Here is a 20,576-nt window from a genome sequence, read left to right on the forward strand (position 1 = left end):
CAAACTATCATTTTTCCGCAGGACCTAGTATCACTGATTCTCGATATAACAGTATTTATCTTAAACCTTTACCTCTTTTGTGTATTCACTGTCCAATCTAAGATGTCGGCGACATAATATGCCGTGTTTACCCTTGAAATTTGCTTAAAGACAATAAAGACCGTAAACTTTAATTTCACTTTATCCCTTATATAATTTTCATTCTTTTATTTTAAATGCAAGTGCCTAGAAAACTCTGGTTTAATTGCAAACGGTCCTATCCGCAGTTGTCTTTGCAGGACTTAGTTCAGATGTACAGTACTTAAGTAAGATGGCGACCAAGGTACACGCCAATAAGCCGAACTCGGGAGGAATGAGCACGAGATATATGAGACTTTGCAGAGAGATATAGGTAAGGGATATTCAGCTTATTCTTAAATGGAAGCTATAATAGATACTTAAACACGCAAGATTCTGATCTTGTGGTTTTTCATAATAGACTCTGCAAATAGGATACCAAACAAGATGTCGTTAATTTGACAACGTGGAAGTGGAGCACTGGAGAGGTAACAGAGCTTTACTTAAGTAATATATAAATGATGGCTCGTGTTTATGTTCTGATAATAGACTTTCACAGTAATACTGTGATGATGGTTTGTGTTTTACGATGGCTCGTGCTTACGAATGACGAAGATAGAGTATCGTAGTAACATCGTGATGATGGTTCGCGTTTATGATGGCTCGTGTTTTTGAATATTTAAAAGAACAGTATGTTTAAATACCGACATAGGTTGCACTCATTATGAGGTTCGTGTTAGCTAATGCATTTAATTTAAATATTGACTTTGTTTGAACACAAAACGAAGTGCATATTAATGTGACAGACGCTTTTTCAGTGGAGAATGAATTGGCGACTTTATAGTCCTTTAACTATAATTTTTTATCAGGACGATTTCCATTTAACACTGTGACATGTGGTGACAGAGCTAAGAGCCTCCTTATATCATTCCAGATACAGTTATTTACTCTTGATAAATATCCCCTGGAAGAAATTCAACATAGATGGAAAACTTATTGAAATTTAGGTAATACATTAATGTTATTTACGTTTGGCGAAATATCTGAATGTTTTGTTGTTTGTTACACTTGACACCGGGAGTCACATAGAATGTATTTGAATTTTTATATTTTGTCACTTAAATTTGGGTACTATGTCTTTCTTTCACTTAGGTGGTGACTTAATTAATAATATTAACTTTTCCAATAAACTGCAAGAGTTTATTGTTGCTGGTACACTATACCATATTCTTGTTATTTTGGCTTGCAGCCCTGAGGAAGTTGTTTTGGCATGAGATAGATGCCCAACGAAACACGTGTTGGCTGCAGAGAATGTTTTGAACTTTGAAATCTGGAATAAAAATACGGATCATCGCACTACAAGACTCTGGTGTCTGACTGGCTATTGGACGATATTTTGGACTTTTTGTTTATACTTACTACATGAACTCTGAAAAATATTACATTTGGTTTATAGATTGCTTGGCAGGAGTATTGATATAACCTTATACCCTGGAATTTGTTCAGGAAAATTTGGGAAGTTAGGTAACCTTCCTTTTTCCTGCCTAGTAGCAATCACTAATGATATGTTGATTTCTTACTTTTAGCCATACTCTCAGCTGTGCGCCCTTTTCCCTGTTACCTACCCTGCTGGGTATCTGAGCTTTCGTACTGCATCTGAGTCGGTTACACCCGACCTCAACAGCATCATAGTCAAGAAGGGAGATGGGTGGAAGCTGTGCATGGTTAAAATTACAGACAAATAGCGTTCGTAAAAGAATACTTTACGGACAACGGACAGACGGCCGAAATTACGGACTGTCCGTGAAATTTATGGACGGTTGTTCACCCTATCAGGCAGCCACCCTAAAGACACAGCCAGATTGTCTGAGAAACAAAGAGCATTGCCCATTTCCCTGGGCAGAGCCACCTAACCTGATGTCAGAATCGCTACTGTTGCCTGACACGTAAATGAGGAGGGCGGGAGCGGCAGAAGATGTACATATTTGTGTGCGTCTGTCTGATTATGTCTGTGTTTACCTGTGCGTGCATGTGGGTATGTGGGTATAAACGTTAGGTGGGCTAGTTTTTAAATTATAAAACTAAAATGTGGTTGTCTTGGCATTGCACAATAATGCTCAATCTTGATCATTTGTGGACGTTCTAGACAACATTTTGGCCATTTCACCCAGATAAATGGCACAATATTCAACTATATTTCCCTTAAATGATATTCTGCTTATGTTTTCATCTGTGTGAATTGGTTAAAATATAGGGAGTATATTGAGATGGGTAACCCAGCATTAGTGGAGGGAGCACTATGCTGGTCTGCGATTACCAACATTCCGCTACTGAATCAAAATTCTGGCCAAGCCATAGCCATTTGCTGCCATTCTTGACAACATTTTGGGTATCACTGCCATAAAAGCGTCCATACTTACTAAACAGTTGGCCTGCCTAACAACAATTTATCTATTAAAGGCATGATGGTGGCTGTTAGACCTGGCATCTTTGGCGTGGTTTCCCCCTATCTTTTTACTTATACCTCCTGTATTTTTGATGCTGTGCTGGATTTCGTTTTGCTGGTTTAGATGCTTTGGACACTCTGCCACTGCTGATCAGTGCCAGAGTGTAAGAGCTCCCTATGTAAATTGTTATCATGATTAGATATACATGATTGGCATATTTGTATCACCACAAAGCCCCTAGTAAAGTGCACTGGGAGTGCCAGGGCTGGTGATGACAAATGCTACTTGTGGGCCTGCAGCACTGATTGTGCCACCCACATGAGTAGCCCTAAAATGGTGTCTCGGGCCTGCCAATGCAGTGCCTGTGTGCGGTCTAGGAACTGCCATGTCCTCCTGGTCAGTGTCCCCACTGATCAGGCCTAACCCTTCCCTTTTTGTGCACATTGATCACCCCTATGGAAGGCCCAAGGTACCCCCCCTGGGCAGGGTGCAGTGTATGTGAAAGATAGAGCATGTACTGATGCAGGTGACATGATTTGGTAGTCAAAGGCAGCCATTTCCGTTTTTCACTATTGTAAGGCTATCTTGCTCCATAGATTAACATTGGGGATGCTGGCTACAGTGGCTACCAGCATTTCTTCTCATAGGAACAAGATAGGACATAAGATTCTAGTATCCCTGAACTCAGAATTTAATAACACATCTTTTAGGAAAGGTGGTTTCTAAATCCTGTGTTTGAGAACAGCACTTTTAGAAAATTGCTGTTCTCTTATCTCCAAGGGCTCGAGAAGAGCTGGCTCCCTGTTCTGAAGTCCCAGGAACAAAAGGACTTCACCCCCAACTTCCCTGAACTCTGCTGAGAGAGTGCTGTCCTTCCTAGAGTGATTGATCCAGTTGTGGGGCCTCTGGAAGTTGTACCTGTGCTGGAAAGCTTGAAACTAAGCTTGAGAGACTTTTTGCAATTGAAAAGTTATCGCATCACTCGCTGCGGAGAGCATCCCCGACAGTGCGAGAAGTTTCCTGCCACTGCGAAGGCCGAGATCGTCGCAGCGCCTGTTGCCGCTGTCAGAGCCGTCGCATCCTTTGTTTGCGGGATGCACCCGATCGGTGCGGGAAGCCTAACATCGCTGCGAGTGTTGTCGCAGAGCCTGTCGTCGCTGGGTGAGATCGCCACACTGCTTGCTTGCGGGCCATATCACGTCGCTGCGAGTGTCGTCGCAGAAGCCATCGCATTGAAGAGCTGCGAGAGAGAAGATCACCGCTGGTTCGCGCATCGTTGCTCCGGAGATCTTTGCAACTCCAGAGATCGCCGCATCGTGCCTTTGTGAGAACAAACTTCCTACGGAGCCTACGCACCGGAATCCATACAAGTGGCCTTCCTCCCCATACAGTCCGGATTTGTCGCAACACGCTGTCTGCTGCAGTGGGGCTGTCGCATTGCCTCCCCAGGGTCTTAGGAGCAACACATCGCTTGTTTTCCACCGCACCAGCTTCTGCTTTTGGAACTTTGTCGCAACTAAAGGTACTGTGTCTTAAACATGACGCAACTGCAAACTTTTCACGCAACTGTGGATTATTTTATCGCAAACTAAAGAACTTTTTATTACAACCTTAAGAACTCTTTTGAAACCATATTATTGAACTGTGTATGTTGGATTTTTGTCGTTTTGGTCTTGTGTAGTTTAGATTAAATACCTTTATTTTTCTAAACTGTTGTGGAGTCAGTTTGTGGTGTTTTCACTGTGTTACTGTGAGTGTTGGTACAAATACTTTACACATTACCTCCTGAATAGCCTTGACTGCTCGTGCCAAGCTACCTAGACGGTGAGCAGGGGTTATCTCAGAGGGTTTCCTCCTTACCCTGACTAGAATCAAGGGTCCCTATTTGGACAGTGGTACCTACCTCTGCCAGCTAGAGACCCCCAGTTCTAACAGTGGCCAATCTTTGAAATATTGTGGGTATTCTTGACAAAAAATCTTTCAGTCGGTGACATAATATAAAACATATCATGGCATATTGTAGGCACTTCTGCCTTCTTGTCAAAAGAGTGGCCCTGCCTTGACAAATTGTTGGCAACTCTGTTAACATTTTGGCTATTCCTGTCAAAATATCGACTCACACCCACATAATGTGTTAATTCACTGCAAAACATCTGGCTATTCCTAACATATTGGTCATCGGTTTATTAAATACTGTGAGGATTTTTGGAGGGCTGATCATGGCTCCTTTGTACAAGACTTCTCATACTGCTGTGACTGCTATTACTTAGTTTGTGCATATGCATTTCATTCTTTATATTGCTGAAGCACTTTTTGACATTGCACTATCTGACACTTGAGCATGTAAGATTGATGTAACCTGACTCCTTTCCAAGTCTGTATGGTCTCTGTATTTTCATCTGAAGTGCTGTGTAGGGTAAACATGAATGGTGTACACAAGTGAATACAAATGCAATGTACAGGTTAGAGTGTAACTTACAATAAAAGAAGAATATTGTCGGACATAATGCTATGCCAAAATAATGTGATATTCAGATCATCCTGGAATATAATATCAAAGGGAAGGTTGCATTTTTCATACTTTTGTTTTTAAAAGGTATTTAGTATGTTAAGAGAAAATGACGTTACATCGATAAACTGTAATACATTGGCAGAAAAGATAAACAAAAAGAATGGAGGAAAAAAGAAAGGGAAAGCTACAGAACTATAGACATAGAGAGGGAGAGAAAGAGGTAGGGGAGGAAAGCAGCAGGTCATGAGGGAGAGTGTAGGAGGTTGGGAAGGGAGTCAGGGATGGTGATGGGGACCCATACTAAGATAGATGTGTGTGTACAGAAGGCCCAACTCTGAATTTTTAAAATGGGGGGTTGGAATTAGTGATGGAGGCATTCCAGGTACATTTCATTGGAGATTTCATTTTGGGGAAAATATGTAATTGTGTATAGAATAGATATTGTATATTTTGTAATGTTTCAATTGATTGCAGAATGTTTTTTTAAATAATGTTAGTAGACATTTTATTCAATTAAATGATGTTATTATTTCATTCAAAATCTTGTTAAAGTGTATAAAGTTTGAATAATAGTAAAGAAATTAGTTTCAGTTATGTCTTTTTGTTTGTGTTTTGTAAATATGTAAGTACATTTTATCAGGTTGTTTGGATTGTACTGGAATATGATAGGAAGTTTTTTGCAAATAATTTAAATATGTATTTATCAATCATTAATTAAGTGATGAATGTTATTACATTTTATTCATTACATTTTTAAATCAAATACTTTCGTGATGTCTACAAAAGTTGTGTAGAGTTCAGGGTTCTGCTTTTGACACTCCTCCTGTAGTTGACGCACAGCGAAGATCATATCAATGGTTCTACATCCAAGGTGGAATCCGCACTGCATTTCTAGCAGTAAGCCCTGCTCCAGGTGAGTGATCATATGGTTCAGCAGAACTCATGCAAGAACGTTGCTCACTCTTGAGAGCAGCAAGATTCCATGGTGATTATCACATACTTGGCGATTGCCCTTCCTCTTGTTGAAGTATACTATGGACGCTACTCTATGTTCCTGTGGAATGGATCCTTGCATACAGAAGAACTGAAATAGCTCAGTGAGTTTACCTAAATCATTGTTGGAGTGTAACTCACAATAAAAATAATAATATAGTTGGATATGATACTATGCCAAAATAGTATGATATCCAGATCATTTAGAATATATTATAAAAGGTAAGAATGCAATTTTGTATACTTTTTTGTATAGTTTTTATAATTTTGTTTTGTTTTTTATACCTCTTGTCGTTTTCAGTTGCTAGGGACTGCGGAGGAGCATGTCAAAATGTGGCTGTCCTGACAGATTCATACTAATGGTATGGAGCTTTGTGATGGCGTGATGGCTCGTCTCCTTGATGGCGATGAAACATCGGAGGCCTTCCCAGTCACCAACAGCGGCATGAAAGGGTGTTTTCTACCACCTATGCTGTTCAGCATGATATTTTTTGCCACTCTCTTACCAATGCCTTCCAGCACTACATTGAAGGAGTAGGCCTGAAGTGCAGTACTGATGGTAAACTCTTCAATTTGAGGCGACTGCGTGCCATCACTAAGGTGAAGAAAACTGCATTGGGAGACTTTCTCTTTATCCTGACGATTGTACTCTAAATGATAGTACGGAGCCAGAAATGCAAGCCAGTGTAGACACGTTTTCATCTGCATGCAGAAACTCCGGTCTCATCATAACCATCAAAAAGACAGAGGTCATGAGCCAATCAGCTCCCTATACTTTGTCCACAGAACCATTCATCACTGTAAATGGACAGAGACTGTAGGCAGTGGACCACTTCATGCATCTGTACAGTACCCTTTCCAGAGCAGTGTCAATCAATGCTGAAGTGCAATGCAGAATTGTGAAAGCCAGTTCTGGCTTTGGCAGATTGCAGTTTAATGTTTGGGAATGTCGAGGGATCAGCTACCAAAGTAACTGAAGGTCTACCAAGTAGTGATGCTTCCAACTCTGCTGGACGCCTGCGAGACATGGACAGTCCAATGGAGTCGTGCACAATGGCTCAATCACTTCTACATGTCATTTTTGTGCAAGCTTCTGAGAATCAGATTGGAGGACAAAGTGCTGAATACTGAATACTTCAGTCCTTTCCAGAGCCAGTCTGTCATCAGTTCATATGCTGCTGATGGGAGCCCAGACCAGATGGGCAGGTCATGATGTTGGAATGTGAGATCAGCACATCCCCAAACTGCTCTTCTATGGAATACTCCCTCAGGAAAAGCAGTCCCATTGAGGACATGTTGAAGTTCTCCCTGAGGTCCCTCGAGATCAAAACTGCTACCTGGATAAACATTGAACTGAAACGTCCAGCATGGTGCAGTCTCATTCACAAGAGCTAAATAGAAGAGGGACCCCAACAGAATAATGGGCAGGTAAGCAGGAAAAATACAGAAAAAACTATCAGAAAAAGGGGCCTGCCAGTCAATTTCAATCAATACCTCAAAAGAAGGTCATTAAATAATCACAAAACAAGCTCCTCGCAACAGAACAAAACAGTGTCTTGGAATTGTGTAAGAAGAGAATTATTTTGAGTTTAACAACTGTTTTTTCCAACAGATACAGGGAGTAAGCATGGGGGCGGCCTGTGCCCCTAGTGTAGCGTGCCTATACATGGGCCAGTTTGAGATAACTAACATCTACAACAAGATGGGCCCCTTCCATGAAAATGTCTGGGCCTGGGCCCGGTACATTGATGACATCTTTTGTATATGGAAGGGGGACCAGTCCTCTCTTAATGAATTCATTCTGTGGCTTAATGCTGCGGATAACAATTTGAGATTCACAGCTCATTCCAGTAATGTGAGGATTGAATTCCTTGATGTTTGGATTGAACATCGAAACAGAGAAATCTATGTATCCCTTTTTATAAAACCGACGGCAAGGAACACCTTGTTGCAGTACGGCAGCTTTCACCCTCGCTGCCAAAGGGATGGCATACCGTTCAGCCAATTGCTCCGACTTCAAAGATTTCCTTTCCCAAGCAGATATCCTGAAAGAAAAACTTAAACATCGAGGCTATCCGCAGAAATGCATTAAGGACTCCTTTAAACGAGCTAGATATTTCAATAGAGAGTCGATGTTTCAACCCTAAGACAAAGAAACTCTAGATAGAATAGTCTGTGTAACCAGACATTTTAACTTGAATCATAAGCTCAGACAGGCAATTAATTCCTGTTGGTACCTCCTCAAGCTGGACAATGACAAGGATTACCTCCCCAAACCAATCTTCGCCTTCAGGAGAAACAAGAATCTAAAGATCTTCCTAGTGAGAGGGAAACTACAGGAACCTCAGGGATCTACCCAAACCTCCGAATGTGGCCTTCACCCAGTCAGTGGCAACCACCGATGTGGAAATTGCTAAGCCTATCCAAATGCGCTTACTGGGGAGGTGATCACAATCCCCATTCGCACCATCTCACTGACCAAAATGCCGAACTGTCGTACGGCTAATGTGGTATACATTATTGTGTGCCCTTGTGATCTCCCGTATATTGGTGAAACCGGACTGGAGATCCACTTTAGAATAGGGGAACACAAATCCAATATTCGAAACCAGAGGCCTGGTGCTCCTTTGGTGACTCATTGGCATGAGATGAACCATTCTGATAAAGATCTGAGGTGATCCATACTCAAGAAAATCTTAGTGCCCCTTGGTGTGAACCCCACGACTGTGCGCAAAAAAGAGAGGTTTTCTGGATTTACTATTTAGACTCGGTTAAAAGAGGCCACAATGATGAATGCCCATGAGCAAACGCCATTCTGTAATTGGGAACCCCGGCTGGGGAAATTTTCCCTTAAATGCTCCTCATTTCTTTTGCCCCGGCAGCTCTCCTGACTACCTACAGGTATCTGTAAACTAAGGGCCTCTAGTAATCCCTTCTTCTGATCCCCGTTAAAAGAAAATGTTCTTGTGCCTTGGTCTGACAGCTGCCTTCCAATGTTTTTTGGCCTTGAGCAGCTGCCTTTTGTTTGAAAAATGCTGTAACCTTTTTTCTCTTAAGGTTTAGGAGAAAGATATATATACACATTATGCCCCTTTCTTTATATATATTCTTTATTATGTGTTTTGTATATAGCATGTGTGATATATCTTTCAAACCTTGAAGAGTATTTGCCTTATTAGTGGAATTGGCTTAGACAGGATTAATCATTAATAGAAATCCCCCCGCCCGCCTCGCCCCGTGCTCCTCCCCTTTTTTCCCCCCATTTTTCCCTCCCCCTAAACTAAAACCCCCCTCCCCTTCCTGTGCGTACCTAGCCCACCGCTATTTTACTCTTTGAGCCTTTTAAAACTCTACAAGATGGCCGCCAATATTTACTTTTATTAGTCCGCTTTCTATGGAAACGATATTCATACTGTGAGGCATGTATGCACGCTATTTTGCGCGTATTCCTACTATATTTAAATGGCCCAATGACCAGCTTAGTTTTCCTCTTGTTTCCTTTCCAGACGAACCAGGTACGGTGCAGATCAGCCCCGGGATCTTCCCTATGAGGACGACGTTTATGTATATCAAGCACAGTGAATTTTGGGGGTCCCCTAGCAAAATCTCAGGGGTATAATGAATAGGTCAGCTTTTCGTAAATGGGATCACTTGTCTCCGCGCCCACGGGAGGGTACTTTACTAGTAAACTTGTGATACTATTAATGGGCTATGTTTTCCCTTGTGGACTGCCCGTCACCGGATAGTCAGCCGCAATTTACCGGTACTGTCAGTGTGCTTTCTGCTGTGCCAACTTTGTCTTCTGACGTGGCTGGGCTAGCGGTGAGGCCTTGATTAATACCCAGACATTAGTATATTTTAAATTCTCATCTATCATACCTTGTATGTTTCCCCTGTCATTCTCATTTGCTAACTTGCTAGCTTGGACCCTTACCCCTCCGTATTTGTTGGCCCTTTTTTTAGACGAATATGCTTGTCCTGCTGATTTCAGTTTACCATCCCCTGGCTTTGCAGTTTCTTCTGCCCTAAACTGGTTTGGATGTATCTAAGATATAGTTCCTTTCCTTTTAGAACCTTGAAATTCCATCCTTGGATCCAATTGAAGGTTGGCTCGTGCTAGGCTTCCTCCAGTTTCCTAACGTTTTATGGAATCCATCTCCTGGATAGGACTTTAACCAAACTCGATACTTGGCTACATATTTTGAATACTATTGGTAGGTATATGCGCCTGGTCGTACTAACTATCAGCTAGGGGATTCTACGTTAGTGAATAGTCATCGAGATAGATCCTTGTCATTTAATTGCGTCATTCCCTTTTAGACACCGCCCATTGAAGTACCTGTGGTGGGCCTGACAGCTATTTGGCCCTGTGAAGATTATTCTATACCCCTGGAACACCTAGGGTTTCCTTCGTTCTTAACTGGTATGATGCCCCTGTGACTGCCATATCCTTATCTGACCACCACTATGTGGCATGCGGGAAGTTATGTCGGACATTAGTCTTTGAATGATGAGTCACTCAGTATGTGGACTTGGGTCCTATGTGATCACACATCTATATCTTTGTTGATTCTTCCTTCACTTTGAATCTCATTTTCTTTTCTGAATCACTTGGATTTAATTGGACCTTTTCTTTTCATTTTACTAAATCCTTAATATATCTTACTAATGGATTGACTTGATGCATGGTTGTGTTGCAGCATATATATATATATATATATATGCTGCAACACAACCATGCATCAAGACTTGATGCATGGTTGTGTTGCAGCATATATATATATATATATATATGCTGCAACACAACCATGCATCAAGTCAATCCATTAGTAAGATATATTACATTGAGAAAGAAAACTACGGTTTTCGAAACGCGTCTGACAAAGCATTGAAAAATAAAAGACCTGCATTCCACGTTCTTCAGGTGTCTGTGGTTCATCCTTTGGCAGGGCGCCGGCTGGGTCGTGCAGAGAGGATTGAAGGCATCCATATATATATATATATATATATATATATATATATATATATATATATATATATATATATTACCTACTGGCGGTCGCCAGTAGGTAGTTATAGTTAGGATTTTTTTCAATGCAGAATCTCAACATTCTATTGGGAATAACATTGGCGCCGGTTGAGGAATCTGCCTGAAAATGTCCTCAAATTTGCCTCGCAGAGCTCCAGTCCTTCCCTGAAAGTTTGGGGGGGATTCGTCAAGCGGGGCTGAGATGAAAGGGGGGTCCCAAAACGTGTTTTCCCCATGTTAATTTCCATACGGCGGTCGACCTCACTTTTAGCCCGAACGGCTGAATGGATTTCCACCAAACTTGGCAAAATTGTAGGGACTGGTAGCCCGATGTGCCTTTGCTATGTCTCAAGATATGTGCTCCAGTGGTTTTTGAGTAATTTAGGATCAAAAAAATATATATATCTATAGCCGCGCCCCGGTACGCGCACCGGGCACGCTACGCGACTTGCGCGCGGAAAGCTGATTGGCTCTCGGGTGTCTGTAAACATTCTAAACAATCCGGAGCAGCCGCTATCTTGTGTTTCGGTAAGATCGAGACACAAGAGGTGGCAAAAACAAAGGGGGAAATGACCATAAGGGGGCAGAGTAGACCCCCCTGACCCTCTAGGTTTGATGTGGGGGCTATAAAAGGGCCCCACGGGACAAAAAAAAATATTAATTTTTTTATGATTTGCGCAGGGGGAAAGCCCGGTACGCAGACCGGGGAGCGGACCGGGGAGCGTAGCATGAGGAAAACCCAGTTTATTCACTGCGTCATCTCTACGACCCTTTCTTGCGTCAATACGCCCCTTTTGCATACATTACACCTGACGTAGGTATAATATGGCGCAGGGGTTTACAAAGTGACGCATCTACCTAGATGCGTCACTTTGTAAATATTACTCAATAAGGTGCATTTTTAACAGCACTGGTGCATGTTTTACGCTGCTGATGCATCACAAAAAGTGACGTACCGGTGGCGTAAAAGTGACGCATGGCCTTATAAATGAGGCCTTCAGTCTTCTACTCATGCGTCATATTAAATATATGATGTATTATGTCGCAAGTACTTACAGATACGTCAGTAATTCAGAAGTATCTGTAAGCGCAAAAGTGATGCATTGCTGGAGTGTGTCACAAAAATGATGCAACTCCAGCCATGCATCTTTTCACATGGGGCCTGGCCCATGTGAAAGGGCCTCCATCAGTCTTACGCCTGCTGTGAAACAGGCGCATGATTTTGACGCAACAGCGTCATAAAAGTGACGCAGTGATATCTCATAGATTTCACTGTGTCACTTCTTGCATCAATATGTCCCTTTTGCATACATTACACCTGACGTAGGTATAATGTGGCACAGGGGTTTACAAAGTGACGCATCTACCTAGATGCTTCACTTTGTAAATATGACTCAATAAGGTGCATTTTTTACAGCACTGGTGCGTCAGAAAAAGTGACATACCGGTGGCGTAAAAGTGACGCATGGCCTCATAAATGAGGCCTTCAGTCTTCTACTCATGCATCATATTAAATATATGATGCATTATGTCGCAAGTACTTACAGATACGTCAGTATTTCAGATGTATCTGTAAGCGCAAAAGTGATGCATTGCTGGAGTGCGTCACAAAAATGATGCAACTCCAAAATGCATCTTTTCTTACCCTTCCACACCCCTGTTCCTTTTCTACATTTTCTTTGAATATCTACATTCCCCATGTTCACTCTCCTTCTCCTTACTTTCCTTCCCAACACTCACCTTCTTTCAGTCCCCCTACTTCATTTCCTTTCCCCTCTCATACCTTTCTGTTCTTTCTTACTCATTTTCCTATCCTTTATCAATGCACTCCACTTCACTTACTCTTTTTCATTTTTTAAAGAATATAGCTCTTTGATGAGAATTGGAGGTAGTTCTGAAAAAAACTTTTTTTTTTCTTCTTTTTTCTTTTTTTAGAACAAAAACAAAAATAGGGAATGGAAACTGCTCAACAGGAGCAAAAAAAATAATAATATTTAGGGCTGGGAACGGCAGCGATGGTTCTCCAATGATGGAACCATGAGCAGAACACTTTGCTCCCCATAGCATAGAAGCTGATCACAGTATCTGCATTTAAGGACGTCTTTATTAAATGCAGGCTGAATGTTCGGAACCAGCTCTTGTGATCTCCCCCTCACTGATTTTGTTGGTCCTCCGGTGGATGTAGAGGCCCCATCACTGGGAACCTCTTGTGCCAGAGCCCTGACACTTTCCCCGGCAAAATTCTGTGGGTGCCTCCTCTCCACATGGCGAATCATTGTGGATTTCCCAAAAGAATATTTTTTAGTGGGGTCACCCCGTGACAGGACTGTGTGACAGATCCTGCACCCCACTTTTGGAGCATTTGCCTTCTTTTGGTCTTCTGGTATGGAAAACAATTTCCAGATGAAATGTTCTTTGACCTTCGGCTGAGGAGGCTCTTCATCAAGGAATTAATTGGAGTCATCTTCACTGCTGGATGATCTGGCAGCCATGATAATCCAAGATATCCAACAAAGAACCGAGAGCAAAAAGGCAGGTCTTTCAGTCACAAAAGTGAAAGAAGAAGTGAAGGAAATGGGTGGGGATTTCATTCTTTGTAAAAAAAACTGTTAGCAACCAATGAAAAGTGTTATTTTATGGTCACATGACTTGACGCGCTTATGCTGCGCGCACCGAAGCGCTTCCGGGGGCGCTCACGCGGCGCGAACATAGGCGCTTCCGGGGGCGCATACGCGGCGCGAACGAAGGCGCTTCCGAGGGCCTTTACACGGCGCTCCTAAGTGACGTTTTGATAGTTTCACGGAAATGCAAAATCATTTTCATTTCCTTATTCAAAAAAACTGCTTTTATATGTATGGTACTAAATGTCTTGCGTTATTATTTACTTTTCATTCATATTTTTTTTCACGAGCGCAAGTAGCGCTCTGGGTGCGCTTTCCGGAGAGCTTACCGGTGTGCGCACCCAGAGCGCCCCAGGAAAAAAGGATTAAAAAACATAAAATATATTAGAAAATATAAAAAATAATAATTAATACTTACACAAAACAGCAAATTTATAAAAAAATCGTAGGTTAGAAACTCAATATAGAAAGGAATTAGCTTTTAAAAAACGTTTGAAATTCACTGAAAAAACCATAGGTTCCACACCAGTTATAGTTAGGAATAAGCATTTAAAAAACCTACTAAATTCACTGAAAAAAACATAGGTTTCACACCAGTTATAGTTAGTTGGACTCACTATAACCTGCGTGCCTGCAATGCACTGCTGATGACGTCACATATTACATCACTCATGACATGGTCAGTGACATCACTCATGACATCACTGATGACACCATCCTTGTGACAGAGTGACACACCTACTTTCAGTGTAATGTAACCCTTGAAACACATATTCAAAAATAGAAAATAACATTTTCAAAAAAATGGAGATACCCATACCAGTTACAACAACCAATTCAGTAATACCACCATCTATATACACATCCACTCATTCACCAACAGTTCTATATAGTCACTCATACATATATTCACTCATCATATGTAGTGAAACACCTATACATCCTGTTACACACCGACAGTCATCCAAAAGTTACCCACACACATACTCACACATGCAAATAAACTTTTGAACATCCATTTATTTGCATATACAGCTATACACACACTACCACTTTACTTCTAAGGAAACTTACACATACTTACTCTCTTAAACAATCACTTATAGAAACACATACTTATTTAAACAGGGACTCTTTCAATCTCTCACTCTCACATATACTCACTTATATACATCAATACTCACATATACTACATTAAAACATATGTAGTTACTCATAAAGACACTAGTGAGGCAGGCATTCACTCACTAATACACACTCATCCACCCATACAGTCCTGCACATATGCTGTCTTCAAAACACATACAAACAGTGAGTTAGTCACCAACCCATGCAGCCACTTATACACAAAGTGAAACACTGATACATATATTTAAATATTTAAAAAATACTCGCTAATATATGTATTCACTAAGATACACTTTATAAGCCAGTTAACCAATCAATATTTTATTAAAAAAACATCCATTTACCCACTTATTTAAACATTTATTCGTCCATCGACCTTTTCAAATACATATATAAAACATATTTATTTTTCAGAAAGACACACTGATGAATACAGGCCTCAGCAAGGCCTGTGAGTGCGAAAGGGTTCGCCCTTCTGTACGGAAAGTCCTCAGACTACATAAGAAATTGGCACGGAAACTGGAAATACAAAAGCATAGTTTAATAAACCTTTAAAGGTGGTACTACAGCCCACACAACACTCTACAGTATTGTACAAGGTAGCACACAGAACTCGGACATGCGGTCCCCTTTTATACACAAAGAAGGGGCTTATAAGTGGGCGGTTACAACTCAGAAAGCATGATTTACAGCCATATATGGACATTTCTCAAACATGATCGATACATAGGTGGAGTTAATGGTTCATGGAACCCCTCAAATGCACATTCCAATCCTGTCTAAGCAGGAACAGATGTTACACGTACTGGGCATGCACTAAACAAGCTGGAACTATTTATAGCCTGTTGCTGGGCAAACTCCAGGGGTGACGGTCAGTGAAGTGGGACTTACCTCGTGGCGAGCACATGGCAGAGTATGGCTTACAAATGGACACTAGAAAACAAGATGGAGTCCGGCCATATTCGCAAGTATGAGCGGGAAAACTACACTGAAGACACAATAGCATGTCTTCAGCGAATGCTTAACATTATCGCTGTTTTATTTACAACAGACGACCCTTTCAGCATTTGCTGAAGACATTCGGTTTTCTTGGATAATCTAAATACTCATCATTTATATCGATGCTCATCATATCCGCTATCTCTCTAGTTATAGTTTTTTATGGGCAGCATCCGCAACAGCTTGTTTATTAGGCACACAAAGTGAAACACTTAACAAACATTTATTGAATGCATAAACAGCAGGTGAATAATATGGCAACAATTATACATAGTCCAGTGAAGACTTTCCAGCCCCATGTAGAAATCAAGGTCCAGAACCACCCAGAGAAAGTCCAAGATCCATTGTCTTGATGTATATCAGCTGCAATCTTGTGCAATTTGTTAATGGCTTTATACACAGAAGGAGTAGGGTCAGGTATGAAAACACAGCAGCTACTTCCGATAATTCTGCAAGCTCCACCCCTATCTGCTATCATAACGTCGAGAACCATTCGGTTCTGCAACGTAACAATCCTAGTAATTTGTAGCTCTTCAGTAAGGTTACCAAGAGCTGCAGCAGTTTGATTAGTAACAGCTTCCACTACTCTTGTCAATCGCCGTATTTTCCTGCTATTCAGAGCAGCTCCCACAAAGAAAAACAGTCCTAAATTGAAATCTATGTACTGTTGCAGACTAGTGTCCGTCTGATCAACATCACCTATGGATAAAGTCCGTTTGAATCTATTCACAGTTACATTATTCAATAATTTCAAGTCTTTATGATATGAGGCAAGTGCCAAGAATACAGGTGGCAATAAGAACGATACATAACATACTCCAGACCAACCGGCTGGTAATCGATAATAGCCCTTATTCCCACATACAAAATAGGTGTTATGTGAAGCAAGGAAAGTACTGTTATTCAGGCCATCAATGTTCAATACAACAATACAATCGCTAACACCTACAGGAATGTGGCTTACACTCTGTACCCATAAATCAGCTTGTGCTTGGGCCACTGAAATCACAAACTTCTCTTGTCCAGCAGTGTCTCTAGTGTTCGTGAAGACATAAGGGGTCTATTCGTTTTCCGTCGATATTCTTCCCACTCCCATATAGTTCCGTTGGCTTGTGGATAGCCGTCTTTATCTTGGTGACATTCCTTGTTCAATTTGAAAATCAATCGTCCTACGGTAGGCTTCCTTGTAGCAAAAAGAAAAGTGTACCACGCTCTACAAGAGCCGTTGTGAGAAAAAGGAAGTGGTATGAACGGCGTTCCCCCTTTCTTCTGATGCGCTGGCATCATCCCACATATCCAGCAGTCTGTGGCACTTGTAGCAACGTGGGTATGATGCAACATCTGAATGAAGGTGTTATTCAAATATGACTGTCGATGTTTAAACTCTTGATATGGGAGTGTATAGAAAAAGTACTCATCAGGGACTGGAGTAGAAGCAACATACAGTTCACGGGCAGGAGCTTTCTCCTCAACAAACCACATGACTGTAGCAATGACTGCTATAATGAAAATGAACCCTACAGAACCAAAAATCTTTCTTTTATCCATTTTGAGCAGAAAATGTACACAGTATCTTCCTGAAACTAAAGTGTTGTCAGAACTCTTACCCCTGAGGTAGCCGTTGTTTTCTTCACCATCGGGCCAAGACGGGTGTCACTACTCTAATGCATGGCTGATCCCCCCCCTTGCCTCATTGGCTCTCCGTTTCACAAACCTAGGGACCGTTCTGACAACTTCTCATACAATTACAGATTCTTTCCTTGGACGCAGATTGTATCTTCTCGATGCAGACGTTGTTTGGTCTGGGAAGAACTCCTCAGAATCGTCAGGTACCACAGCACGGCCTCTCTCCGTAGTCAGGATATCTCGATAATCAGTCAGCACAGCAGGTTCCACCAAATCAGGTTGCACTTTCCGACAGTGGATGGAATGTATCCAGTTCTTGCGATTTGTCACTCGTACTGCTGTTCTTGTGGCTAGGAGGACCTGTTGAGGGCCACACCATCTCGGCTCCAGACTACTCGACCTCTCAAAGGACTTTACCAAGACGAAATCACCAGGCCGGAGATTGTGACCTTCTCCTCTGGACCGATCAGGGAGTGCTTCTCGAACCTGTTGATGAAAGGAAACCAAGCTATCAGTTAATTGTGCAAAATAGTCATTCATTAAAACACAAGGTACATCATACACTGAACTTGGTTTGGGCACCCCCCATATATTCATGGGGCGTCCGAAAACTATCTCAAAGGGCGTTAGGCCCGTCCGAGAGTGTGGTACCGATCTGATAGACAACAACGCCAAAGGCAGAGCATCTGGCCAAGTCAGAGAAGTGGAAGTCTGAATCTTCGCTATCTTCAATTTAAGCGTGCCATTGTACTTTTCCACCAATCCAGCCGATTGAGGGTGGAACTTTTGTACAATGCCTAATCCCTTCAGGACATACTTAATAACGTCCGCCACAAAATGGGGCCCGTTATCACTCCACAACAATCTACAAATACCGAAACGAGGGAAAAATTCCTTTAAAAGAACCTTAGCAGTAGTCATGGCAGTATTGTCCTTAGTAGGGTATGCTTCAATCCATTTACTGAATGCAAAAACCACAGCCAGAACGTACTTCAGATTATTGCAGCGTTCCAGCTGAATATATTCCATTTGCAATACTTCAAAAGGTGCAGTGGGTGTTGCAAATCCTCCTACTGGAGTTCGTGTCCCTTTTCCCGAATTGTATTTAAGGCAAATCATGCAGGTCTGCACCACTCTCTTAGCTGTGCTAGCAATCTCTGGATGCTCCCATACTTGCGTAAGCAATTTCACAATTGACGAAGCTCCAACATGTGCTAGCCCATGTGCCATCTGAACCATAGGTTGTACGAAGGCTGTGGGTAACTTCCACTTATCAATCTGCTTATTCCTCCAATAACCCTCATCGTCCAATTCTCCATCTTCGAACCATTGGTCTCGGTCTTTCTCAGTGGAATTTTTTTGCATTTCTAATACCTTTTCCCTAACATCGTGCCACCGCTCAGCTTGTGACTTCACGACATACATCAAAGTAGAGCCAGGCTGCATCGCAGTTTCACGTGCCACTTGATCTACAAAAGCATTTCCTTGTCCCACTTTGTCTGTCACTTTCTTGTGTGCACTGCATTTCACTATAGCTATCTTCTTAGGGAGCATCAGTGCAGTCAAAAGGTTTTGTTCTAATTCTCCATACATTATCTGGGTTCCATGTGATGTCAAAAAGCCCCGTTCCTTCCAGAGCAGGCCAAAATCATGTGCTACTCGAAAGCATAGCGGCTGTCTGTATAGACATTCACACATAATCCTGCACTAAGCTCACAAGCTTGTGTCAACGCTATCAGTTCTGCTGCCTGAGCTGATTTCTGTGGTATACGTGCTGTCTCCACTATTGTGTGCAATGTGGTAATTGCATATGCTGCGGAAGTGGTTCCGTCTGGTAACTTTAAACAGGACCCATCCACCCACAGCTCTCCATCCACATCTGTAAAGGGCGTATCTTGTAAATCAATACGACCCTTTGTCTGTTCCTCGGTCACAAAGACACAGTCATGCGTCTCTTGCGCCTCAGGCTGAGTCGCTGGAAAGGGTAACAACGTGGCTGGATTTAGTGTTGCACATCTCTTCAATGTTATGTGAGGAGCCAACAATGTTAGTTCGTATCCTGTCAGACGAGCACTAGTTAAATGCTGCGTCTTTGTCTGATTCAAAAGGGCATCAACGGGATGGGGGATCAACACCAACAACTTATGAGATAAGACTATCCCTTCACTCTGTCGCCGCAACTGAGTGAAAACACCCAGGCAACGCTCGGGCAACAGGATCAAGTACTGCCGAGAAGTATGCACAAGGGCGCTGCTTATCGCTGTGCATCTGCACTAACACTGATAATGCGCATCCATCTCTCTCATACACATACAATGTAAAGGGCTTTGTGTAATCAGGGGTGCCTAATACTGGTGCTGAACAAAGGGCCTGACGTAATTGGTGAAAAGCACTCTCACATTCATCCGTCCATGGAAGGGGAACTGGGGTATCCTTTGTCAACAAGCCTAACAATGGTTTAACTATGTATGAAAACCCCAATATCCACTGTCTACAAAAGGATGTAAGGCCCAGAAAGGCTCGAACTTCTTTCTGCATAGATGGTACTGGTGTGTCTAAAATAGCTTGAATACGATCTGGTGTGAGTGTACGCCCCTCCTTAGACAAAAGGTGACCTAAGTAGGTTACCTTTGGTCTACAATATTGCAGTTTCTTTTTCGATACTTTGTGATTGTGGGATGCCAAGAAGGGAAGTAAAGACAAGGTGCACTCTTCACATTGTTCAGGGGTGTCGGCAGCCAACAAGATGTCATCGACATATTGTATAAGCGCCACACTGTCCGGTAAAACAAAGGAATCCAATTGTCTTTTTAATGCCTGACTGTAAATGCTAGGGCTCTCAGTATAGCCTTGAGGAACCCTACAGAATCTGTACGATCTATTATTCAACGTGAAACCGAAAAGGTATCGGCTATCAGGATGAATAGGGATCGAAAAGAAGGCGTTCTTCAAGTCTATAACAGAGAACATTGTTGCAGTTGGCGGAACTAAAGTAAGGAGTTTCGTAATATCGAAAACCACTGGGTATTGAGGTATCACTATCTTATTAACCTCCCTCAAATCGATAATAAATCGATAAATCCTGGTGTCTGTGTCTTTCTTCAAAATCGGTAGGATAGGACTGTTGTACAAATTGTATGGGACTTCTTCAACCACCCCAACTT

The sequence above is a fragment of the Lissotriton vulgaris genome, chromosome 8 (genome assembly GCF_964263255.1).
Source record: "Lissotriton vulgaris chromosome 8, aLisVul1.2, whole genome shotgun sequence".
NCBI classification, from domain to species: domain Eukaryota; kingdom Metazoa; phylum Chordata; class Amphibia; order Caudata; family Salamandridae; genus Lissotriton; species Lissotriton vulgaris.